This window comes from Pygoscelis adeliae, unplaced genomic scaffold (assembly GCF_000699105.1).
Source record: "Pygoscelis adeliae isolate BGI_AS28 unplaced genomic scaffold, ASM69910v1 Scaffold58, whole genome shotgun sequence".
NCBI classification, from domain to species: Eukaryota; Metazoa; Chordata; class Aves; order Sphenisciformes; family Spheniscidae; genus Pygoscelis; species Pygoscelis adeliae.
The window spans coordinates 1,323,489-1,350,304 of record NW_008825564.1 but is presented as its reverse complement, the minus strand read 5'-3'; positions in this window follow the sequence as shown (position 1 = coordinate 1,350,304).

Below are 26,816 nucleotides of genomic sequence, written 5' to 3'. Positions count from 1 at the left end.
GAAGAAGCAGCAGAGAAGTTTTAATTTTTTTTTCCCAAGTTGTGGGGGTAGTTTTTTCCCTTACTTGTGCCGAGTTAACAGCCAAAAATGCAAGCCTGCAGGTTTCAGGTTTCATTAGGGATGTGAAGCTCTCATCAGGTTTGCCAGAGGATGTTTCAAAGGTAACTTTTCTGCATGAAACTGGGTTGATTTATTGTCTCTGTGGTTTTATTGGGCGTTTTTGGCTTCTGTTTTCTCTGGGTTTTTTTCACGTGAAACCTGATGGCTTAAGCCAGGATTTGTTTTGTGTCTTTGATGAATTGAAGTCTCCTCATCCTGCTGCTCTTAATGGAGCAGTGCTGTAAAGCACTTCAGGTTCAAAATCCCGCAAAATCTGGTGCCAGTAGAAAACGTGGGTCGCTTGTGTCTGTATCTCCTGGATTTTCCGCATTGCTCTCCCTTTCCTTTCTCCGAGACCGGCTCTGGGCATCAGGCTGGAGCCATCTAGCAGGCAGTGACCCAAGCTAACTCAGCCTGTGTCTTAGCATGGCCCTTTCGCTCCCCTAATCCCCTTTGGCTGCTTCCCGTACCCAGCAAGGATGGGAGCTGTGCCACAGAGATATCCCTGTCAGAACCTCTTCGTGCTGTGATGGAGAGGAAGAGAGAAGGAAGAGGGCAGGAAAAAGAAGGGAAAAGGGGCACCCCACTGGCAATCTGCTCTCTAAAACCCTACTAGGTCTTCATAGAAAGAGGTCAAATGGTGGTCTTCTCCCTGACAGCCATTTCCTACTGCCATTGCAGTCACCAGTTTCAGCGCTTGCCTGAGCTTTTATGAAAATGGTCCTCTTGGGTCCAAGCAGGCTCTTCTCATCTTCCAAACTGACTCAGGTTAGTTCAGTCTGTGTGGAAATTGTAGCCAGCTGCAAATGGTTTATCTATCAGTGACAGAAGAAATGACAAGAAAAACAAAGAATAGGAAAGTTTAATGCAATTTCACTTGCAAGTTTTGAAACCAGTACTCATTTGCCACAAAATAATAATGTGTTTTTATAAATGTCTTCTTTTTCATGAAAACATTGCCTTCTGTGGCACAAGCATTTTTCTTTACAAAGACTTCTCCCCACCAGCATTTGTTTCTGAGCCGACAGAAATCTGTAAGTCCCAAATATTCTGGGGAGGAAAGAGGATATTTCCCCCCCTCAAGTCTTCCAGCTGAAAGTTCTAGATGAAACCAAACTGAAGATTTCTCATAACACAGCTATGTCTTGAAATATTTCCTTGCTCTTCTTTGCTTATCAGAATTTGGATCTCCAGATGGGCTAGAGATTCACACTTGCAGAAATCTTCACAAAGCACAGGATGAGTGCTATGGCTCATTTCTTATTCTAAAAATGCCTCTGAGACCCTTAATTAATAAACTTTTTGGGGTCTGTGCCATGGTACCCAAGCGCAGCAAGCAGAGCAAGTCTGGGGATGGTGACCAGGCTGAGCCGAGAGCCCAGGTCACTGTATGAGTCCATGGTGACAACGCAGGTCCACAGCTGAGCCAGGACTTCTAGTCCAGGGGCTGGGGCCAGGGATATACGGACCGAGCATGGACATGCTGCCGACATAGCTCAGGCAGAGACCGGGATGGGAGCCTGAGCCTCGGTGCAGCTTAGGAGGGAAGGGGAGACCTGAGGAGGCTTCTCGGAGCCAGACCCCAGGATGGAGAAATGGACCCAGGGCCCTAGCACGGATACAGTCACCCTTTAAAGTTGCAGACAGGTGTTTGCAGTCCTAAACCCTGGAGAGTACTCTCTACTATAAATCATTCAGGTATTCGTGTTCCTCAGTGATAGGAATCAATATGAACAACTTCAACGTTCATTGCTGTTGCTTGGGCAGGACTTCATCTAACCTTAACCCCAGGCAGGTGGGGGAAAATGCCATCCATTAAATATTAACTTAATGACATAGTTGGAATAAATGTATAAATGTAAAAACCGCAGCACTCAAGTGGAGTAGAAAACACCCCAAGGGGCAAGTATTCTTTAGTACAAGTGAGACAAAAATTGGATACTTCAGAAATGGTGAGAATGTTCTTGAGTGTACAATCCTTTTTGCAGTGTCACACAACTAAGCCAGAGTTTTATCAAACCACTCTGGTGATAAAAGCCTGGAATTGAGAAAAACAAATGGAAAAACTAAAAGCGGGAGGAGGGCGTTAATAAAGTCTAATGTGTATTGTGCTGTGTATTAGTTTTTAATCACGTTCTATATGTGGCTGTAGTAAAGAAATATGACAAGATTCCTCCGCTAATGCTTCACATTCTTATTGGTGGTTGTATTTATTCACGCTGTGTTTTTCTGAATAAAAGCACTGGGGGTGGGCGAGACGAGGTGGGAAAAGCAGAGAGGAAAAAGCAGAGACCACTCCGGAAAACAAAAAACTCCTCTGAGTATTCATCCTTTATGGAGCTCATTCTGCATTTCATTCCATGTGTGAAAACAAAGTGCAGTTCTCCTGTTCCCCAAAGTATCAGTGGACAAAATGGGTTTGACTCCTTTAAATATAATGGAATGAGATCATTCAGGTTTTTTTCTCTTTCACTGAATTTTTCACTTTACTTGTACCCAGGTTAATTTATGCCTCTGTTTAGTTGTAGACAATTTGGCCATTCAGTTTTGATCATCATATAAACCTTTGACCTTGGTCTGTTTTGATATGTTTAAAGGGATATGGTCTAGCAGCTAGAGAAGGTGTTATTTTAATTAACAGCTATATAAAGAGTTCTGAACTTTCCTAGCACAACAGTTGCAGGATTTGGACCACTGCTTCATGGTTAGCTCTGCTAGCTAGAGTGCAACGCATACAGAAGGATGTATTTCACTAGCTAGCTCAAGCAGAAAGGGATAAGCTCCAAACTAAGAGGAAATCATTATGCTGGGGATGATTTTGCAGTCTTAAGGATAGCAGATGAAACAAGTTGCATGTAGTATCTCATCTGCAGCTTTGATCAGATATAGAGAGTGAGTGCAAAAAGAGAGGTTTTACGCTTTTGTGTGTTTCTTTAAGTGAATTCTCTCCTGCCATGTTAGGCGCTTTCTAGATAGCTTCTTGCAAAGGTTTGAGTGATGGAGTTTTACTGGTATGCATATTCAAAGGAGGCAATTTAGGAATCATTTTGACATGACTGAAGGGAAAATGCCTTTATGAAATGCTAGAGATGCTTGCACGTTCATTGTTCTAATAAGCAAAGACAGTACCTTGTGGCTTGTCTGAACAAATTAACCCAAAAGCTTGTAATTTCTTCCACTTACATTTGTTGGTCTGATAAAGGATAGTATCTCCTCCTACTAAGATTGCCAAATTAGTTCAGGCACTGAATATCAAATACTGGCAAAGAACTTTGTGTTAACTGAGAGAGATAACCTTCTGGAAATAAAGGCAGCAACACAAAAGGTTGTTAGCTTTTTTTTAAAGGATGGGTATTTTGAAGGAAATTATAAAATACTGGTAAAACTAAACTGTTTTTTTCCGTATTTGTTTCATTTGGATTTATTTCTCTATTAATCTGTCTGATGTTTTAAAGAAAGGACATCAAAGAATACAGTGGTCTATAATACCACCTATAGATAAAACCACAGAACAGCCCTTTTGCTGCTCGGTGACCCTGCTTCAGCCAGGACTATCGTCCAGCATGTTAAATACCATGTCGCCTGCATGAGATCATTTGTGGTACAGGGCACGCAGCTGCAGCATTTTTTTTTGCATACCCTATCTATAATTATCTTTTTTGAATTTGGGTATGACATTGCACAGGTAAGATACTTCATCACCCACAAACAGCTGAAAGTTATTATTAAAAGGTCCAAGTATCATTATTTGTCATTTTGGCTAAGGGTGAGTGAAACATAAATTATACAGAAACTTAGAGAAATTCCCTCTCTAAAAGCAGTTTGCACAAACGTCTATCTCCTCAGTTTCCTGGGAGGTCATCCCTATCGCACCGTTTGGAGAGGTGAAATAAGTGCAGCTCTTTTAGAAGGAAGAAATAAAGTCAGATTTTTTGGTTCCACAGACAAGTGTCCTCAATTAACACTGACAGCTATTTAATTTCATTTAAAGTAGGTTGGTTTAAAATATGATTCTTATCTCTCCACTGCAGGATGAACTAAGTCTCTCTTTTAGAGTCACCCAGCAATGGGTATTAGGGGAACTCGGTTACATTTCTTTCTATGGAAACCTGAGCTCCATTAGCAAAATATAGATTTGAGCAGATATGGACCCAGCATCTGGCCTTTTAGAAACAAGATAAAACTGTGAGGAGGGAATTAGAGAAGATCCAAAGCCCGTTTAGATCAATAGGGAGGCTCCATAACCTTCAGCAGGTTTTGGATCCCGCTCTGAGAGAATAGAACAACTTGTTTATCATAAAGGAAGAAACCATTGTCGGTTCATTAAGGCCTTGATTTTGTTTTTCTCTAAAATCTCTTATTTCTCTCTTTAACGGTAACTGGCTGTCTTAAAGAAAATGGGCAGCAAGTGGTGCCATGGTGGAGAGGAGTGGATATTGTCCCCACTAAGAGGGATGAGCCTAATCTTTTAACGTACTAGTCCCACCCCAAACGCTGCTCGAATTTTAATTGAACAATGTGCTGCTCTGTGTGCTGATCTAGAGTTGGTAGCATAATAAAATCAACTACTGCAAAAAAAGTATCTGCTTTGAAAATGCCTTTTCAAAGTAATGGATGGTGATGTGCAGTGGTTTTGGTTAGTTTAGTTTTGTGGGCTTCTCATTTCTCAAACAGATTTTTTTTTTCTTTTCAGAAATTCACTGATGTTATTGGTGGAGACTTTTTGCTAAAACACAAAAAAAAACCCTGAGGAAGCATAGGTTAGAAAGAATGAGCAATACCTTTCTCAGCCATCTCTAGACAGGCCTTTAAAAAACTTTAATTTAATGAAGTGAGAACAGCTGATGCTGAACTGGTTGCTAAGAAGGTGTCATGTAGCATATTGGCTTATATAAACTCGTTGTTTGTGGTGATTATAAAATAGCTTCTTATCTCTGGGGATGTTTAACTCCTGAAACATAAAGCTTGAGGGCACAGCTACTAAATTAATGTTTATTGAAGTCTCCTGGGCAGTTTTACTGAAATTTGCTCAGCCAAAAGAAATACCCAGGTCCTAGGCCACTGGTCATTATATGTGCTGCTTCACAGCAGCCCCCTAAGACACCAAGAAAGCTATGAGAAACACAGTCTCTGTTTCTACCAAGATGTGGGCACCACCGGTGAGGGTTCCAGCAGGCAAAATCCACTGGGTAGTCTCAATCTAGACCACAGTTTGCCATTCGAGTAGTGCAGTTCTAGGTGGCAAAGAGGTTTTTTCCCTATCACCAATGAAGATACAGACAAACAGCTGCAGTACTGCTTCGGCTCTTCTGGATAAGTGAACGTGGTGAAGCTGTCTGCCACCATTCATAAATAGCCCCTACATAGAGCTTAAAATCCGTACCTAGCATCCCTCCACCAGGTGTGGAGCTACCATACCTGTAAACAAAGACACACTTCCCTGCATAGGAGAGTATACCTGGGGTGAGGAACCTACTCGGGGCTCTCAGGCGCTCCTGGTTTCCTTCTAGGTACTCTTGGGCAGGTGTTAACCTTGCTAAAACCAACAAGGAAGAGTAAAGCAGTTGAGTGATGTGACTATTTCCTGGTTAGTGAGTGGACTGTTTTGCTCCTGTTCATCTGGAGGTCCTTGAGCTAAGAAACATCTGTGTTGTCTGTGGGGTTAGCGGTACTATAGAGGGAAGGGCCATGGAAAACCACCACTTGCTTGTTGGAGCTTGCACTGGTGGATGGAGAAGTGAGCAGATCTCTGGAATAACAGGGAAGCGGGGAAGGGGAGTGTAGCACTAATAACTCAGTGAAATATCTAACTTTTCTGTGAGCAGTCATCTGCTTCTACATTCATGCTTCTTGCACGCAACAGGCACCAGCGTACAGATACTGCCACAGCACAGGTGTACACACAGAGCACCTCCAAGGACAGTTAAAGGCAGGTGACCCTTCTTTGCTACGCTGTTTTTTTTAAGCTGTTGCTATGTTGGTTCTCCCTTTCTAGAACTGTCCTTTTTATCACATGAGGTGCTTGCAAGCAGTGATGTTACGGTTTCTACAGCTGTGGTTAACAGGCTGTCTAGTGCTCCCAAGAAATGTTGGTTAAAACTGAAGTTGATGCTGTGTGTTTTACCATAGACTCCTGTTAATTTAATGGAACTGAGTGTAGCACTGAAGTTTAGGAAAGAATTGTCGTTAACTGGAAGAGTAATAGATTTTCTGGACCTCGGAGTCAGAACTTTAATTGTATTACAATGATAAAATCATGTGCCATTTGAGGTGTCTCTGCTTTCTAGTCAGCGTTGGTGTCATCCAACTTACTCATCTCCCACCTTCCTTCCTCGTATATTTTTTTAGGATATGTTTTTGGGTGTTGTAGTTCAACCCAGCAGCCATTTGCTCACTGCCCCCCCACAGTGGGATGGGGCAGAGAATCAGGGACACAAAAAAAGTAAAATTTGTGGGTTGAGATAAAGACAGGTTAATAGGATAGAAAAAGAAGAGAAAATGATAATAATAATAAAAGAATATACAAAGCAAGTGATGCACAGTGCAATTGCTCACCACCCGCCGACCGATGCCCAGCCAGTCCCTGAGCAGCGGCCCCCCCGGCCAGCTTTCCCCAGTTTATGTGCTGAGCATGATGTCACATGGTATGGAATGTCCCTTTGGCCAGTTTGGCTGTGCCCCCCCCCAGCTTCTTGTGCCCCTCCAGCCTTCTCAGTCGGTAGAGCATGGGAAGCTGAGAAGTCCTTGACTAGTGCAAGCACTACCTAGCAACAACTAAAACATCGGTGTGTTACCAACATTATTCTCATCCTAAATCCAAAACACAGCACTGTACCAGCTGCTAGGAAGGAAATTAACTCTATCCCTGCTGAAACCAGGACATTGGGTGAAAGAAGCACTGCTGAAGATAGTCTTAAAAAGAGATTACTCTTTGGTTTTGTTCTGATTTTTTTCAGTTGCTAAGTCTTAATTTAAAAAAAAAATTACAACCTAAAACTACGAGTAGGATTAAATTATTTTCAAACTAGAGTATTAAAAGAGACAGTGACAAACACAAATGCTAAAGGACTGCAGCTGAATTCATATGCTGCAGAATTACCCTATGTGCCCAGTTTTAAAGATGATGATGGCTTTCCTTGCAATCAGTTTTATACCTGTTTTTCATGCATTTAGTAATTATTAATATAGACAGTAGGACACTACTAACAGGCTTTTGTAGCATTATGTTTAAACAGCTAGGTGGGGATAAAGAAATGGAAAAAATATGTTGGTGAATAAGGGGTATAAAAGATTTTTTTTGGACTCCCATAAGCGTAAGTACTCCTACAGTGAACGAGACCAGGAGATCCATATAGGCCAGCACTCTGTTCTGCTACGAGCTGGCTGAATGAGTAGAGAGGGATCCTTTTTTCTGGTATATTTTTCCCAACTTGCAAACATCAATGATTTAAGAACCGTTGTTTCTTTAATATGCACTGATGGATTTATCCTCTACAGATTTGCCTAGTTCTTCTCTGAACCTCTTTTCATGTTTCCTGGCCTTCACAGCCTTCTGTGGCAGTAAGTCCCAAATTTAACTATTTGTGTGGGAAAGTACTTCCTTTCCTTTACTTCTAAGGTTGCTGCAGGATAATTTCATCAGGTGCCTCTTGGATTGTTTTGTGAGAAGCAAATACCATCACCCACTTGTTTTTCCTGTGACATCTGCCATTTTTAGGCACAGTTACTCTTGAATATTATTTAGAATTCCTGCTTTATTGAAGAAAACTTTGATGCCTCTCAGATGAGTAATTTTATAGGACTTAGTTTTACTTGTCTTTATATGTGCTTAAAGTCAAATTGCAACCACACAGTTTTCCAAGTAAATTCTGTCTCGTTTGTCCCCAATAACATTGTTATTATTTTACTCAGTTTTCTGTTTATGTTGTGCTCTTCTATTCTGGGCTGTGAGCGCACATTGCTGGCTCACGTCCAGCTTTTCATCCACCAGCACCCCCAAGTCCTTCTCGGCAGGGCTGCTCTCAATCCCTTCATCCCCCAGCCTGTATTGATACCGCGGGTTGCCCCGACCCAGGTGCAGGACCTTGCACTTGGCCTTGTTGAACCTTGTGAGCTTCACATGGGCCCACTTCTCCAGCTTGTCCAGGTCCCTCTGGATGGCATCCCGTCCCTCTGGCATGTTGACCGCACCACTCAGCTTGGTGTCATCTGCAAACTCGCTGAGGGTGCACTCGATCCCACTGTCTATGTCATTGGTGAAGATATTAAACAGTGCCAGTCCCAGTACGGACCCCTGCGGGATGCCGCTTGTCACCAGTCTCCATCTGGACATTGAGCCGTTGACCACTACCCTCTGGATGTGACCATCTAACCAATTCCTCACCCACCAGAGAGTCCACCCATCAAATCCATACCTCTCCAGTTTAAAGAGAGATGTCACAGCAGTTGTTTGTGCTAGTGGAGGGTGGGGACCAAAAGAAACAAACAAACAGAAAGCTAAACAACACCCCCAAAAGTACTCCAAAACTAAATTATTTTAATGATAGCCGGCACTGTTTTCAGGATTAAGTCATTATTCCTTAACATGAAATAGTCAAAGAAGCTCTTTGACAAGACAGAGAGCACAACATGTTTAGGAAATTCTGACAGGTCTATCCTATGGCCAAGAGAGATTGGAAAGGTTAGGATATTTCCAGCTTGCTAGAGAGGGAGAGTGTCCCGGTAGTCCAGTGCAAGAAAAAACTAGATGGAATTCTGTGTGTCCTGGACTCCTAATGAGGGTCTCCATATTGCTAGCTAAAGATAATCCCATCTCCTCCTAATTTAGCATGAGGGACTGGGTGATGGGAACTCACAATCTTCTACTTCTCAACCCTCCTGTCCTAGAGTTCAAGTACCCCCAGTGCTTCTCAGTTCTCTGACACTTTTCAAGCACGTCACTCCCATTCTTCAAGCTCCTTCCCCATTCCAAAACTTTTCCTTCCCTCAGAACTACGACCTTTCATCACCATCTACCCCAAAGTCCCCTCAATCCTCCCAGCTCCCTTTCCTCACCATGCCCATTTCATATTGCGACAACCGTTGAATAAAAGTGTCAGTAGCACTGTGTTTGGTGAGCTCTCCTGGTCTTTTCCCCTCCCTCCCACAGTGATTATATCTGATGACTAGGTTTTCAAGTATTCACTCCCAGCTGTCTACAATAGGAGCTGTTATATGTTGAAATATTCCTATAAACCTAGTCCAAATAGGACCCTATTCTAATGAGCAAAGGAAAATGGCATGAATTCCCGCCTAATAGACAAGAGATTATGAGTTTGGGTGTGTGTAGTTGTGAACATCTGGTAAAATGTGATTTGGTGATGAAAGCTTCTTTCACGTGGCCAAGCCCCAACAATATCACCTACCGTTTCATCTAAACTTTTATTTCACCAAGTGCTACGCTTTTGCTTTCAGTGACCTTGTACATCAGTCAGAGGGCATGCCACACACATTGTTGTTTCCACTCCGAACAGGCAGGCTGAAGTTGAAAATTGCAGGTTGGAGACGCTACCGCCCCAATGCTCTGTCCCCATTGTTGTGGCTAAGCTTGTTATTGTGGGATAATTATTGTTATGTCGACAAACCAAGCACTGGGCTGATGACCTCTGCAATATCAAGCGCGCTGTTTTCATGAGACTCATGTCAACAGACGTTTGCAAGTGACCTCGAACTGCAAAGATATCCTGCTGTTCTTTTGTGGTTTAGATGGTCTACATCTCACATGCATGATGCTGCAATAGATTCCTCCCACAATGATTTCTGAGAAACCTTGATTGTTGTGTGCATTCTGATGTGGTCCTGACGATGGGACCTAAACTGTTCTTCTCAAAGCTGTGTCAGAATTGTGTTTTATTTCCCCTTGCCTTTTTTTGTTTCATGTATTTGAAAGAGGAAGAAGGCGGGGGGCGGGAAATACCGTGCCATCTATACTCTGGTGTTTTTGTTATAACTGTTATCTTGAACTCTGATACATGGAGAGTTGTTATTACAGATGTAGGAGCTCTAGGACAGGAGGATACCAACATCCAGTGCTCTGTCTTTTTGCATGTGTACTTGTGTGTTTCTGTTCACTTGATGCAACAGGAGCTTTTACAACCACACAATTGTGGCTGCACTCAAGTTAGCTGTACTACTCAACACATGCTGCTGGAACATTATCCAAATACGTAAGAATAGGATGCAAGCAACTGTTCCTTCACAGATGGGTAGGACATTACCACTGCCTCTTAAAACTGCTTCAGAAAACTAAAAAAAACTGCATTACTTTGTGTTTAAAAAGAAAAGTTGAAGGGCCAAGACATAACACCTGATTCAAGGCTCCATAAGGGCTCCCTGTGACAGGCTTTGGAATAAGGTCTTTGATCTGAATGCAGACTTGATGTAGGACAGTGCCTTCCGGCTTTTGCAAGTCCCCTCTTCTGTTAGCAAGCGCTTCTTGAGGACATGTAGGGACAGATGTCATGGCTGAACAGGGGAGCCCGCTGCTTTGGTTTTGAAAGATTGCATACTTGGAGGGAATGGGTAAACCAGACATGACACTTTGTGACCTCTCTCTTACATGCCTATTAGGTTTTTAAAATAACTTTCTGAAATATATTGCTAATGCAATAAAGTTCTGCAGGAAAGTCTCTTGCCAGTCTGTGCTGGTGTGAATGTGGAGGAAGGTGTTGATGAGATAATATTCCCCTGTTTAGACAAAGTCTAGACCACAGAAGGTTGAGAACCCATCATTTAAATGAAAATAGGGCCTGCTGCAGATGCAGTCAGTGAGAATGAAGCTGTTTTGCTGCTAACGTGCTAAAATAGAAACCCTGTGCTGTCAAAGTATGAAACCGAGGATGTTTTGTTACTTCCAGTGTCATGCACGAAAGGTGCCTGAGGAGAATTTTCGCTTGCGCTATTCCTTTTGTTCCAGACCAGACAATCATCCACAGCAGAGCTAGAGATGGTAGGAGGAGAAGGATTACATGGTCTGCTGTATGGCAGCCCTTAATATGTATGCTCGCAGCAAGTTTGAAAGAGTCTGCCATTACCTTGAATTCCCCAGGTGCTGAAAGATTGAGATGACATTTTTCTCATTCGGTATCACAAGAAAGCAGGACTGGAGTAGACAGTTACCCTCTACCACACTGGTAGGCTATTAAAACAGTAACACAAAATTCTTTTGAACTGCTCTAGAGAAGTATTGAGAAAAGTTTGGGTTTTTTCTTAATATACATTAGCCTCTACCTATGTCACAGTTTTTAAATCGGGTTGGACCTGTGACAGTGCTTTGCTTGTCTGGACTCTCTCTCCTTTCTCTGGTTTGTCCCACTTGTTTGTGGAGTGCGCTCTCTCTCTTCCTTACTTGGACAGTATCACTGAAAAGGGAAGCATATCCTAAGCAGAGAATTTTTTAAATGTCATATCTTGAAAGAAAATTTGAAAATCACATTATGAGTGCTGTGTAAAGCCCTAAAACCCTTGTAATTTAGTAGTGACTTTTATCAGAAAGTTGACGTTTAGCATACTGTACTGATTAGTACATGTTCTCTGTGTATCTCAAAGACATTTCAAAGGCTGGAATTTCATAGATCTTCAATAATTGCTTAGTTCTTGTCCAGCCAGTTGAACTTCTGCAAAATTAATTTCTTCAGAGTTTGAAATGTTCTATCTGTATCCCTCCCACTTGCTTATATTTCCATGCCATAAGGTGGACAGAAACATTATCTGTGCTGTGTCAGAAATAAGCTTTCCAGTTGTTCAAATTCTGCTGAGCAGCAAATTAAGAACTGGAAGGTATATAAGTGTGTGTGTATGTACCTATGTAGAACATACTTAGTCGAAGGATGGTGCACAAAAGGAGCTGAGCAGATGATAATCGCTACTAAATATTTCCCGCAGAGATCATTGCTTGGGTTTCTTTTCTTCTTGCTGTTAACATCACAGAGCCAGGTCTTGTTCACTCTTTACCTCCAAAACGCATTGGATAGTTGAATTCCTCCTGAGACCATTGGGTCTGAAATCAGACCAAGAGAGTCCTCACTTGGCTGAAAACTCTCCTGTTTCCCTCAGATGTCTATGCACACTGTGGAGGAAAGTCTGCTAGTTAAAGTTGCACAACGCCAACTTTTTCAGGTCAGGTTCTGAGGATGCTCATATACTCATGGTGATTTCCAAGCTGTCTTCCCCTGAAATCAGAAAGCTATGGCTTTGCACACCTGAACTCTTTTATTAAAATTAAAAGCATCAGAAAGAAAAGGGGAAAAAGCCCAACCAACAAAATTGAAATCTTTCTTCCCTCCTTTGCAGAGTTGTCATGCCTCAATTGTAAATTAGAATTTCAGGACTTTACAGGGGAATGGAGCATTTGGCTGCCTCATTTCATGCTAAATCAGAAATAGCATGAGAGCGCATTTATTTTGCAAGGAACGGAATGGGGACTACTGCCCAGAAAACTGCCAGTTTTCTCCTGCCTTTGCAGCCAGGCCGTTGAGCCCCTTTCATCTCAGACCCGGCTATAATTGTAACACCTGTTCTGGAGCTACACTGAGAGCTGAGCCGATAAAGGTAGCAGTTTGCAGACCTGAGCACGCTGGAGTGCCTTAGCTTTTTGGAAGGCCCTGCTTTCTCTGGCCCAGATCCAATACACCACTTAGACATCTGCTTAACTTTAAGCATGTGAGTATCCTCTTTGAAGTCCTATGTATATTGTTTTGCTGGACTGAGGTCAATGAGCTCAGTACCTTGCAGGATTGAGCTCCTGAAAGTCTCAGTAATAATAACGCTGAAATAGAAAGCAAAATATCCTCCCAAAGATGGTTTAGACACATTTTAAATACTAATGGTGAGGGAGGCTGAGGGGAGGCCTTATCGCTCTCTACAACTACCTAACAGGAGGTTGTAGCGAGGTGGGTGTCGGTTTCTTCTCCCAAGTATCAAGCGATAGGACAAGAGGAAACAGCCTCAAGTTGCGCCGGTGGAGGTTTAGATTGGACATGAGGAAAAACGTCTTCACCAAAAGGGTTGTCAAGCATTGGAACAGGCTGCCCAGGGAAGTGGTTGAGTCATCATCCCTGGAGGTATTTAAAAGGCATGTAGATGTGGTGCTGAGGGACATGGTTTAGTGGTGGACTTGGCAGTGTTAGGTTTATGGTTGGACTCGATCTTAAGGGTCTTTTCCAACCTAAATGATTCTGTGATTAACATCCTAAATTCGCCTCTGGTGGCTTCCAGTTTTCCTCCACCAATGTCATCCTCTGTTTCTCACCACCACCACCACTCCACAACCAAGCCTACAGGGCCAGGTTTTCCCTTTCCATCAGGCCCCTATCCTTTCATTCCTACCTTGGCTGGATGCCCCTCTCCCCTCAGACCTCCATCTCTCTTATCCTTCACCTCCTCCACTTTCCCTTGTTCTTGCTTTCTCCTTCCTCTTCTCCAGAGCTGCCCCAACACCACCCTTCTCATAGCACTCAGTAGCAACTGCACTGATAAAATGTAAGCAAATTATTAATCTTTTTTGAATCTGTGATGTATCTAGGTTTGCAACATCTCCCAGGTGTTAGCTAATGCCTAAGTCTTCAGATTTTTTTTCCTCAGTAACTCCTGCGCTATAAAATGCACCATTTACTTGCATTTATCTTTGTTCTTGCTTGCAGGTTAGCTTTATACAAACGTGAACTCACAGGCACTGGTGCAGGTTTCTGAATTTTGGGATTATTTTTTCTTGGAACATATTTCTCCAGATGAACAAAACACTCAAGACAAACCCCTTCAGAGTATTTATAGCTGAATAAATTGTACAGTTCACTAGCAGCTACTCCCTATGGCATTTGGTAGATGTGAGCTAAGCAGCTTTATTTGCTTTACTGCAATGCTGTCTTGTTTGTCCTTTAATGGCTTTTTTGTGTGTGGCTTTTTTTCCTCCACCATCACTCAACAAATAATTTTAAGACAGAAAATGAAATCGACAATTCCTAAATGTCCCTGCTCCCAAATGGGAGCTTCTTTTACTGTCATGAACACTTAACTGGCTCAAAAGCACAAGGCAATTTTTACTTTTGTTTACTAGAAAAGCACATTAAATACATGATAAAAAAAAAAAAAAAAAAAAAAAAAAAAAAGAAAAAAGCAGCTGGTGGGAAGTGAGCCTGGCTCAGCTGTGGTAACTTGGTCTTGCAGATCTAACCAGAAGAAAAGCAGAGCAAAAAATCCGATCGGAGATCTAGTTAAAAATTAAACCATCTACACTTCCCTAAGGGAGCTGGAGAATCTCAGCTAGATGTGACTGTTTATCGATCATGCTGCCTCTTCCTCCTCAAACTCTTCGTGCTGTTGCTTCAGGGGTATGACCGCCCGTTTTATCTAACTGCTCCCTGTTAATTGTGCTCCTGCTTCTTTTTTCCTGCGACACCAAAATATGCTCTCCGCAAGTGGAATGAACCCCGCTCTCTCTCCCAGTCTGTTCCTTGTCAGTTCGCATCAGTTTAAGGTCAGGAAAGCTAACGGGGAACAAGGCACTGCAGCATTTGAACTCAACCTTGCTTTCCCAAGGAACAAACTGACAATTAGTACAGGGATCAGCATCAAAAAAGAGCAACCCAGCGTGAAGCCTGTCTAATTAGTCATATGAACGGAGGGCTTCCCCTCCACTTCCTCGGGAACACATGCCTGTCAGATCTGATACAAAGAGACTTCTCTCCCTAACATAATACTGAAATTAGGTTGAGAACAGGTAGCCCTGGCTGAATCCTTGTTTAAGCAAAGGGGGATTTAGCTGCAACGTCTAGTTGCATGCCCGTATCCACAGTTGCAGCGTGCTTATGACCGTGTACTTCGCAAGTGATTGCATGATGTTGCTTTCCTTGCAAAACACAGGGGGGGAAAAAAAAGGCATTGATCTTGTTGCTAATCTTCTCGATTTAATAACACTTCTTGTTTAGATGGAAAAATGAGCAAAGGGAAAAATCAGAGATGAAAGGTGAATGACAGTCTCCTAATCTCAGAGAATTGTGCTGGTTGAGAGACTCCATGTGTCTGACTTCTCTTTTTTTTTGCTTTATGAACCAAAGCATGCATTTATCTCCTACAATCTGCAAGACAAAATAATTAGCAGTAAAACTTTATGATTATTGTTAATTTTGCCATAGTATCTGAGTAGTGGCTAACAGCTTGAGCTGAAATTAAGATCCTGTTGCATTTACTCTGTGAATGAAGACAACCACCAAAGCTCACGCAGTCTAACAGCTTGTCTATACAGGGATACACAGAAAAAAACAAGCCAAATTAACTAAAAGTGTATATTTTATGATTAATTAAACTCCATTTAAATTCCTGAGTCAAACTCCTAATTCAGAGTTTAAAAGTCCTTAATCTGATTTTGTTGAATTTACTTTGGAAGTGAAGCAAATGAGATTAAATAAAACCTACTTTAAACGTGTCCTGGAACTTTTCTGATGTGGGCTGCAGAATATGTGGCATGCTAGCAATTTTGAGGTTTCATTTTGTTCTTGAACATAAGGTATGTTTTATACTGGCACAGCTTATTTCTGGAAGGAAAAAGGAATAAACTACTCAGACATAACAGGCTTTTGCATGAAGGTAAAGAAACACCTGGATAGGGGCTGCATGCATATAATAAGTAAAGAAAAAAACCACCACTGCTGCTGCAACAGTTTTATCAGTGCATCTGCTGGGCCTTCATGATGGTGATGTGCTGCAACAAGTCCCTCAGCACTGGTTTCCGTACAGATCATAGCCTAGATTGGGCTTCCCCCCCCTCCCCCCCTTTTCTTTTTTTTTTTTATTTTCTTTCTGTAGCCCAAGTGCTGTATGCCTTGGTTTCACTGACACGACTGTCCCCTCAGACAGAAACTTTCTGTTCTTTCTGCAGAGGCTGCCAAACAGTCATCAGAGAAGCTTTGCTCCTGCAAAGGTACCTCAGGCTGTTTGTTTCTGACAGGAGACTGACAGCTGCATCTCTGGGTGTGGATTCCTGGCATGGTGGGAGAATGCTAGTACCAGTCCAAGCACCTGCATTCTGGTAGCTCCTTTGTTTATGTACCAAAAAAGAGCATAGATGTTTTCTATTTGATATAGCACTGGGCTGAGTCTCAGGAGATGTGCATGCACTTCCCACCATGGCATTTACCTTCTGCTACTTCAGAGGACAAAGCTGAAACAATTTGTGTAGTTCTTCCTTTCCTACCTACCATGATAATACCCTTATTTGCAAAGCACTTGAGTTGTACCACTGGAAAGCGTGATAAAAGGCCTTTCATCTTTATTTATTGTTATTACTATTAATGCAGAAGCACTGGCAACTGTAGCTTGAGCTAAGCACGTGCTCACGAGGAGCAGGACTGTGCCTCAAAAGAAATGCCCAGGAACTGAGACTGTGCAACTGAGCTCTTTGTTTCCTCACGTACCAGAGAGAGAAGGAAAAAAAAAATTTTTTTTTCTGCTGTATACTGAGTGGTACAGAAGAAATGCCACACGCTTGCCAGTGAAGCTGCATCCCTCTAGTATTTGGATGAGCGTGCTCTGCTTCCTTTATGCAGATTCTCCATGTATTAATTAACTGAAATCAGATGCTTGGTGCTTTTAGCAGCTTGTGTTTGAATAGACACTTGGTGGCACACTTTCTCTGAAGAGTGCTGTGGGATAATGTAGCTGTTTTGCTAGAGTCCCTTTTTGTTATCTTCCCTCGTCCTTGGCATGGTGTGTTCTTACAGCCTGCCAGCCTTGTCCTCTGGGCTTTGCAGCTTACCTGGAGAGCACGGGCAGCTGCTTTTAAGAAACAAACAAACAAAACGCTTCCCCACAGATCTCTCTTCAGCTCCCAAGAAAAAGAAGAGAATTGACAGCTGCAGTATTCTGCAGGTTTCAATGACCATCTGTGTGGTCCAAGCTCAGCTGAATTTCACTGTATTCTGGGGGTGCTGGAAGCAAAGTCCTTCTCTCAGGGACTTCTCGGGCCTCCCTTCCTACTCCCGCATGACTGCTTTCTAGAAGACACAATAATATATTCAGTATTTGCGTATACTCAACCAAACACTATCAGCTTTTGCATCCGCTAGTCCTGGTGATAGATATTTCTGCTACACTCACACGTAGGGAAGAATCTCACTGTATTAAAAAAAAAAAGAAAAGTATTTGTACAAGTAGTAAGGAGCTAATGTCCTTTATGATTTTTCCTCGGGCTAATATTCATGTCTTATGAATTGTATTCACCCTGCTGCCCTTGTTATATGAATACTTGCCTAATAGTATTGCTCAACCATAAAGCTTACATTTGCTTCCAGCAGAGTTCAATGCTCTGAGCTGGCTAATACCGGCATCGTCTCTCTGTGAATCTGCATTAATGAGTCATTAAAAGAAGAATTGTGCGTACATTGCCCTGAAATTTTACAAGGCACTCTGTTGCCTTCCTGAGCCGGTTGAAGACATTGTTTGAAATGTGAAAGAAATATGTGCAGTACCCAATGTCTGTTCAACTTGTAGCCCTGATCATCTTTTCTTCCTCCTGCTTCTACTAGCTGGTGCTCCAACAATGCAATGGACTGCACGAGATTGGGCACAGGGCTACTGCCAGCGCTGATGAACACTGCCAAAATCTACTGCCGTTAGAGCACAAATGTAGAGAAGTGGCCACGGTGTTGAGTCTTTCATATACTCAGCCATGGACAAGAATTGAGGGGTAGGGGAGGGAAAGAACAGTGGGACAGTAGTATGTTACGTGTCAAAGATGCATGTCATATGATGATGAACTGGTAACTGGTTCCCTGGTGCTTTTTCTGCAGTACCTTAATTAACAGGCTAGTTATCCAAAGCCGTCTTTACTTTTCTGCTCACTCTCCTTACTCAGTGTATTACAGCATTTGCTGCTCCACAAAGCTGTGAGGACTTCTGTGAGGAGGAAAAGAAACAGCAGATTCAGTTCCCAAATGCTGTAAAGCTCCATTTGAAACCAGAGTCGAGGCTTGCCATCATTCGCGTGGGAAAGTGTCAGATGATCTAATAGTGTCTTTTTCATCCTTTACAGCTCTGGTTCAGGTCTGGTTCAGGTCTGTTAGCCATTTCAGCAGCGTCCCTCTGAGGTAACACTAGCAATGCTGCTGCTGCCTCACAAAAGGCCCCACTTCCTTGATACATCACAGTGACTGCAAAGAAAGCCTTTCTCCATGTGAGCCATGCTGCAGCTCAGCCTGGTTCTCATTATGTTCCTCTCCGTACCGTTATACTTCTGCATAGATGCAGTACCCACCCAACTGGGGTCACGTCTGCTGCTAACAATCTGCTGACATATTAGATAAGTTATATGGGTTTCTTCACTGCTGCCAAGGGTAAAATATTCCCACATTTACAGTATTTCATTACCTTCTTTCTTTCTTTCTTTCTTTTTTAACCAGATGCTGGTCAAGCTGCAAAAAGCAGGGAAAGTTCCTGAAGTATTGTGCTTTTACCTTATTAATGCTGTCTGGTTTCCTCCCCAGAAGTGTAGGACACGAAACAACTGGGAAGCAGCAATCACGATTTTTCCAGTTGACCTGTCTGAGGGGTCTTTTGCTTTTTGCTTCTTCCTACACTCACCTGACGTGGACACTGTGCAACTTGCTTTCAGTATCTCTTTTAATTGAGGGAGGTCTAATCTAATGAGTCACCTGCAGGACCTTCGTCTTCAACACTGAACATACGGGCAGTTTGCAAGGCATCTTAATGTCTCTCCCAGAGTTTTTGACCCCAAAGCGCTGTCTTTGTTTATATAACACAAAACAGATATGCTTCGTTGTTGTGATATTACCATGAGGGAACTATGCTTGTTGCCTGTTTCCTAAAACTGGCTTCTTTAAGGAAACAAGGCTGAAACAATTCTGTCTGTCTGTCCATCCCACCCCTCCCCCAACAAAACTGCTGAACTACTTGGCTAATTTCAATGTAATTTGAAAATAAGGACAGGATGTCAATGATATTAAATGTATACTTCTTTTGTGAATATAGACAAATACAGGAGGCAGAGATTCTCTTTATGCCTCCATTGATGGAAGAATTACAGCATGACTTGGTTCTCTTTCTTATTAGATAATTATTGACATAGCAAACTTTATCGCAAGATATAAATTCATAGCTGATCAGCCTTCATAGATTCTGCTACTTTATGCAAAGCATTTCTTTGTGTCCCCTTCAATACCTGCTCCTGAGAAATTGTACCTAAATTTGCTCATGCTGCCTGCTCCATTGCGTTGTAGAGGAAAAGCCTGGTCCTCAGTAAACCCAGTATGGGGTAGATGTATTAGTAGACTTGTTCCTCAAGCCTAGGAAGTGGGTCTTGTTTCCCGACATAAAGAGTTTTGTGAGATCTGACATGTTCTTCCTTCCTTTGATTACACAAGTTTATGCAATTGTTTCATTTGTTATAAGCTTCTGGGGGACAAAAAAAAAAAAAAAAGGTAAATTCAAATTATACCAGAGGGGCTAAAATTAACTTTAGCTGTGTTGCATGTGCTACTATCTCATACATAATAGTTTAAACCTCTTCCAGTCCCTGGCACTTGGATGACTAAACAAGCTTGTTAGGAGCTTCACCATAAGCCTTCAAACAAGACCACACCTAGATACGTCTAAAGCTATTCGGTATCAGTGTGGCACGTTAATATAAAGTCTGCTGAACAGATAGTAAATCCGGTTTCTGTCTTTCTTCTTAAGAAGGGAACCCAGCTTTTGTAAAATCTGGGTTCCATATGCAGAGCCAGCTATGAAGTCTTTCCTTTCACAGGAAAAGCCTACACCAGTGTCCTCAAGTTTCATCAGCTCTGTTATGTCTCTCGTGTCCCTTCCTTCCCCCCAGGAGATTCAAAGTACCACGGCTTTGGTCAGGCCTGCCCCTTTTTTCCTAGAGACAGATGATGATAAGTAGGTTTCATGTCCCCACTACCTGTTAATAAACAGAGGCTCAGGGATAAAAGCGATGGGCATGTTGCAAGGACCTAAGTAAATAGCCTAGTGAGGAACCGCAGCTTCTGGTGTCAGTCATATGAGTCAATGAAGAAATTGTGACTGGGTTGTGGACAGCCTGTTAGTATAACTCACTCTTAGTTTGGCTGCAAAAGAGTTTGTTGCAATCCTTCCCCCTTGATTTATGGCTCCGAGGAGAGGTTATTTCAAGATACTAAGAACTCAGTTCAGGAATATGGTTAACTGCTGAAATGACCTCGTCTTTGCTGGATCATGTATGGCATGTTTCCTGCGGATGGCTGAGCTAAGTTCACTAGTAACTCTGGGTGTTAGCAAAGCTCCAGCTAAACAGTGGCTTAAGCATATGAAACGGTGACACATTGCAGGAAGAACATTGCAGAATGGTCACGGTTTATTAACTCCTCTGGATCTGGGGCTGAATGTGATGATGTTTCAGCTTTACCTCAAAGCTTATGCGCTCTGAGAGAGAGCTGGCATTTCACAGCAGAAATTGCTTTTCTTTAAAAAAATTTAAAAGTAAAATGAGAACCAAAGTGAGTTACAGATGTCAAGGACTGTAGGCTGCCAGTGATGGTTATGAGACAGCATGCAGATGACCGAGGCAGTGCTTGAATAAACTGAAAACTTTTTGTTTAAAAAAAGACAGGAAAGAGAAAAGGTGGCTTTCAAAAGGGCTAACCTTTTCTTTCTTTCTCTGCCTATACGATCTCCCTTCTCTACCCCTGTAGCCCATGCAATTCTCATTTATGCACTTCAGATGCACTCAAAAGTTGGTTCTTTTTCGTTCTCGATTTTCTGTGAAAGCCCTTTCATTCCCGTGACAGTTGGTTCTCCAGCCTTCAGTGTGATGCACCTTTAAGAACACGCACCTCTGCCAGCAGAAAAAAACCAGGGTAAGTGACAGGGATACATTAGAAATCCCACTCTCTGTGCAGCGCCTGCTTCTCCAGCCCCCATCACTGCCACTGTCGGTGGGACAAATGCATGCTGCTCCCCTAATTCCACCATCACCACCGCTGAAAGCATCAACCCGTAACAGACACAAATTTGCAGGCAAAAGAGCACGGTCTAGAGACAGACAAGAAATACCAAGGTTAACGTTATTCAAAACTGTATATACTCAGGTTTTAGTGGAGAAGATCAGCAAAATAATGGTGACCATTGTGTTCTGCTTGTGACTGCAGCCTGTACCCATTCAGTCTTCCAGTGCTGAGGTCACACATTAGAGAGGGATCAGTCACTGTAGATTAGCACATGTCATCCATTTTAGTGACAGCAGAACTAAGTAACACTCCCTTTCCTGCAGCAGTCGGTGGCTTCTCTAAAGACATTTCCAAATTCAATTGCTGTTGGGTTAATTCCTCTTCTCTTATATCATACTGCAAACTGGACAGCTGCCTCAGCTGGTGTCTGAATCTTCAATAGAGAAGAGGTCAGCGAAACTATTTTTCAACATTTAGCAGAAATCTACTGAAGCTGTCAATTTTAGAAAGCTGATGGCAAGTTGTTTGACAGATGCCAAGTGGTAAGAGCCCAAATATACTATTGGGAATGTTTATTTGTGGGCATAATCTCCCCTGTCAAACTGAAGAAAAGGATGCCACGCAGGTTGGAAATATTAAGTGACAGAATTCATACGGCCTTTCTTTTGCTGAAAACATGAGTGCATGTTAAACATAGAAGTGCTCTTCCCAATCCCTAGGAACACATCAGTGCAAAAGGCTCACAACCCTTTGAAACTGAACTTAGGAAAGAAAGAGTTCAAATATTGGTTGCTTTGATAACAAAAATATTTAAAAAGCTCTCTGAAATCTGACCTAATTGAACACGATAGTGTCATCGGCTGTTAGCGAGTAGCAATGCCAGCTTTAAGAATAGACTCTATCGTCTCCTTTATGAAAGCTCAGACAGAGTCTACAAATCAAGCTGTCTTCCAAATGCCCTGTTTTGTAAGCAGTACTAATACCAGCTCTCTGGATGGTGCTTTTAATCAGCGGGCTCCAAAGCCTCTTACACAGCAGGCTGGTATTGTTGCACGCCTTTTTGGGCAAAGCAAAGCGCAGGAACGTAGAGCAGTTGCAATTCTGGGCTAGAGTTTAAGACTAGTAAATCCCAGTCTCATGTTCTAGTTGCCACCTCGTACTTGATCGAGAGCCAACGCGGCATTGCCAAGGAAGGGTGGAGGCATCACCTGGGGTACAAAGCTGTCATTATGGCTGTAGAAGTTTAGCCTTGCTTAAGCCACTCTTTTTTTCCCAACGAGTATTTCCACTCCTGGGACTTAGCACCAAATCTTCTCTCTCTCGACCCTTTGTTCTTAATTTTCTTTCCATTACGAAGTGTCAGATATGTCTGTTTATTTTGCCAGAATTAACCTTGGTTTTCCCTTTTTGATATAAAATACGTGTTTCAAAGTATTCACTAAATTATGTCCAGGCTTTCCCCGACACCTCTGCTACAGCCTACTGTACGGTATTATCTTTCTTTTACAGTGCCAGCCTCAGTTTTACTATCCGCTTAGTAAATCCATACAATTTATTCTGTTAGGCTGAAGGGAATTTTCTTTTCAATTCTCATTTATTCTAGACCTTTTTAGGATATCCACACTAGTCACGGTGAACAATTTTAGTATTTTGTGCACTATATAAAGGTAAATATCACTTTCCACAGGACCACTTACATCCAAGTGTTTCAAACCTGAGAAACAAGGTTTGTCTTAGCACTGGCATTCGTAGCATTCCTGATGCTAGAAAGAAAAATTTATTAGAACGTTATTTCTTGTACTGTACTTTGGCAGCTGTCTTTGAAATTGAAAGATGCACAACAATGTTCTGTACTACATACTTGCTCAAGAGTTTCTGTAAAAGAAAGAGGCATATAGATTAGGTATATAAAAAGGGGCTATACCATGGACTTTTAAGGAGAACTCGTTCGTTTCAACTTGTCCTAGACCTAAGCTCTTGGTCAAATCCTTAACTTGCCAAAAAGTGACAATGTCAAATATGTTTTTAATTTGAAATATATTATTCCAACATATTTTTAAAAGTAATTTCCATTACTGGAAAATGTTTCAATTAATGAAAGAGATTTATTATTCTACTTCTTTTTTTTTTTTACTTTGACTCCATATACAGCTGGAATTAGAGCATATGTCTTCAGGCTCATTTTCATCAATACTTTCATCAAAGAAAGACCTCTTAAAGGAAAAAAAAAAAAAAGAGAGAAAGTGTCTTACTCTAAATTTAAGAGGCTACCGTGGAGGCAAAGTAAGTCACGGGATTAACTGGGCTAGGCTTAGCCCAGACCTCAGCAGTGGGCAGGGTTGAAAGTACACCCTGTGCTCTCCTGACTGACAGACGGGGAAAATAATCAACAGTAGTAAGTCAGGGCAGCTTTGCTACTAATCGTCAGCTACGTTGTGGTGGCATTCGGCTGTGTTGGGTAACTATAGCCGTACAGAAAGGCCAATTCCGGCTCCGAAGACCTTGCAGCCTCGTCGGAGGCAGGGGCAGGCCGGCGGTGGAGGGTCAGGTACGCTGTCTTCCTCCCCCGGTGGTTGCCTTGCACAAGAGGAGTCCCCTCTGCCTGGCAGTCTTTAAAAAGCTGCCCGTTTACCTTCCTAATGCTGGGCCAAAAGAGCGCGCTGGACTGCAAATGTAGTTCAACCCTTCTGTAACTAAGAACCGTCAAAATGAAAGCCTAGGAACAGTGATTTCTCCGCCATGGAAAAAATAAGGTGCATGATAGGTAGTAAGTGGTGTCTCTTTTTTGGTGGAAAGGAGCTGTTTTCACGCTTTTTGCTTCCCGTTGTTTTTATCCCTAAAATATCCAATTTACATAACTTATAAGCATTTATAAACTATATCTATGATTATATTTATTGGTTATTTACTCAACATGTACAGCGAGATATTATTCTATCGGTTGAGTTACATTTGCTTCATTTGTGTTTCACAGTAACAGCAGTCACAATTGTGTTAAATTTTGTAAACCTTTCCTGTATCTCAAAGAAAACAGCTCAGCTTTGTATCCTGCAGCAACGCTTGAGGCTAACACCTTATTTAGTCTCCTTTAGCTATATTTTTAAATTAACGGATGCAGGCACCACAAGATTATAAATGCTCTTCGTTAGCAAAAATGACACATTCATTTATATTAAATATAAACCATCATAATCCCATGTCTGTCGTAGGGAAATGTTGTGTTAATTTCTAGGGCACCCAGAAGCCTAACTGATTTGTATTTTCATTACCAGAATCGTTATTGCTGAAAGCTTCAAGATTGACCGCGAACACTGTACTACAGTCACCAAGTTAAGCTCTAAAACCAGCCTAAAATTCCCCGCGAGGCTTGGTAAGGTTGAACTGAAGTACTGGTTCAAGTTCTTCTCCGAACCACGCGAAATGAACCGTTAACTTTAAAGGGGCCAGGTTTTCCCCTCTGGTTGCCTGAAAGCTGAAGGCAACCTACCCGGCTTTTAGCCAGGTTTTATGGTGCAAATTCCAGGTTGATCGGTGTCCTCGCTTTGATATAAATAATGGAAGCAAGCTGGCTGCTGCTGCAAACCCGCGTGGGCAGGGCAGGAAGCGCTCAGCTCGTACAATTGTCTTCGCGCTGCTGAAATGAAAACCCTTTCGGTGCCAGCCTTACAGCAAAGCGTATGCTGGGAATCACACAGACTTGTGAATTGCTTTCCCCCAAGGTTATTTACGACCACGTTATTTCAAATAAGCTTAGTTTCCCTCTGCAAGCTTAGTCGTTGCCAGATAAATCAGCGGTATGTTATGGGTACCGAAATATGTTTTCCAAGCCCTAATCCTGAATACTTTCGAAATTGCAGGCTTAAAAAAAAATAAAAAATAATCCTTTTCGTGCCAGAACACCCCCAATCCTGTTCCCCATACTGTTAAAATAAGCAAAAGCGATGCCTTTCACCGCACCATGGTGTGGGAGTGCTTCTCCCTCTGTCCTTACAGTGTGGAAATAAGCCAGAAATATCTGGCAGCCCCGTCTGCGGTGCCTGATGGGTCCGGCAGTGCGGCCCTATCTGCGCGCGCTAGGTTTCTGCGATCATGGCTGTAAGGCTTCAGACAGCAGAAGGCTGCTAGAACAGTTTCTTGGTGACAGCAGTGCTGCTCCCAGACAGTGCAACACACTTTATTACAAGCTGCTCTGTATGATCTGGGAGAGCTGTAAATCACGACGCTTCTCCTCACTTTCCAAGTTCACTAGGCCAGAAATTAAATCTTCTTTGTTCTACATTCACCTTATGTCTCCTTGTTTTCTCACTTTTTTTTTTTTTTTTTTAACTACCATTTTACTTTACATCTACCAGGAGAGACGTGGGACATAAAATGTAGATGCATCACTGAGCAAAAATGGAAAAGCATCCGCTACTGAAGTTTTTGGAAAATGGCTGATAGTCTTTTTTTAATTCTTTCTACCGCTGGCCCTCAAAGCAAAACTCGCTGTCTTTGGGCGTATTCCTACTGCTGTATGTTCACAGAGGGAAAATATGCAGAGGTCAGCAGTTTCAAAGGCAGTCTTTAATTTTAGGTTCTTAGCTTTGGATATTTTGGGACAAAACTTTGGACACAACAAAAGAAGTGTCAAGGAACTATAAATCTAGATGAAGTAAGTAACACCCAAGACACCTCAAAACAGAGACCCAAAACCAGAGACTCCTCTATTTAAAAAAAAAAAAAAGTTTTACCATTTTCCAGAAAATGTTTTTCTTAGTTCTTGAGGTTTCTATCCTTCCCCACACTTCCCGCTATTCCTATTTTCATATCGCCATTACAGGCAACTCTGAAATTCTCGTACCAATCCAAGGCCTGCAGAAGTCGAGGGAAAAAATTGCACTTTCTTTTAATGCGCATGTGATCGTCTTGAATGCCATGTAAAGTCTGATTTTTTTTTCAAACCAAAAAATGCTCCTTGAAACTTTTTTATTTAGCTGAATTTGTTCTAAATACTTTTAATTGGCAGTGTATTGTTTATTAATGTCTTTTAAATACGCAATTTTCAAAACTTTTTCAATTGCAAACAAAAGACCTATTTAAATTCCAATCATGAAATAAAGCTCAAAAGTGATGATTCATTAAATAATTCTTTGAAAATTAAATATGAACTATGGAAAAAGCCAAGAAGGCCTGAAAGAAAATTAAATTAAAACAGGTTCACTTAAAACTTCTGTCACAGATACAAAAAAAAAAAAAAAGACATTAAAATTATTTCAGGAGCTCGAGCACATTTTCATTGCACATTTCCACTGTGCAATCACATCACTCCATAGCCAGAGATCTGCTTCAACCAGCAAACTACTGCAGGGACAGCTCTCCTGGAAACGGCAAGCCCAAAATTTCTGAAGGACCGCAGTACCTGATCAAAGGAGAGGGAACCATCGCAATCTTTCACTCTGCCAGGAACGGCTGTTCATCTTCAAGTTGAAAGTCAAGAACGAGCTCGGTCCTATCTCTAGGACAGACAAACAGACAGATGTACATATGCCTGTCAGGACATGATAACTTCAGTGAGACTTCAAAAGTCAGGAACTAGAAGAGACTTTTCAGATGCTCTGGCAAACAGCTTCCACGTCACCGACATATATTTTTACATCTTTAAAATGAGCTCTGAAATACAGAAGTCTTGTTTTCCACTGAAATTTTGGTCCAAAGCAGTGGTTTCAGCTTACAGTAACTCTTGCACTGTGGCAGACTGCG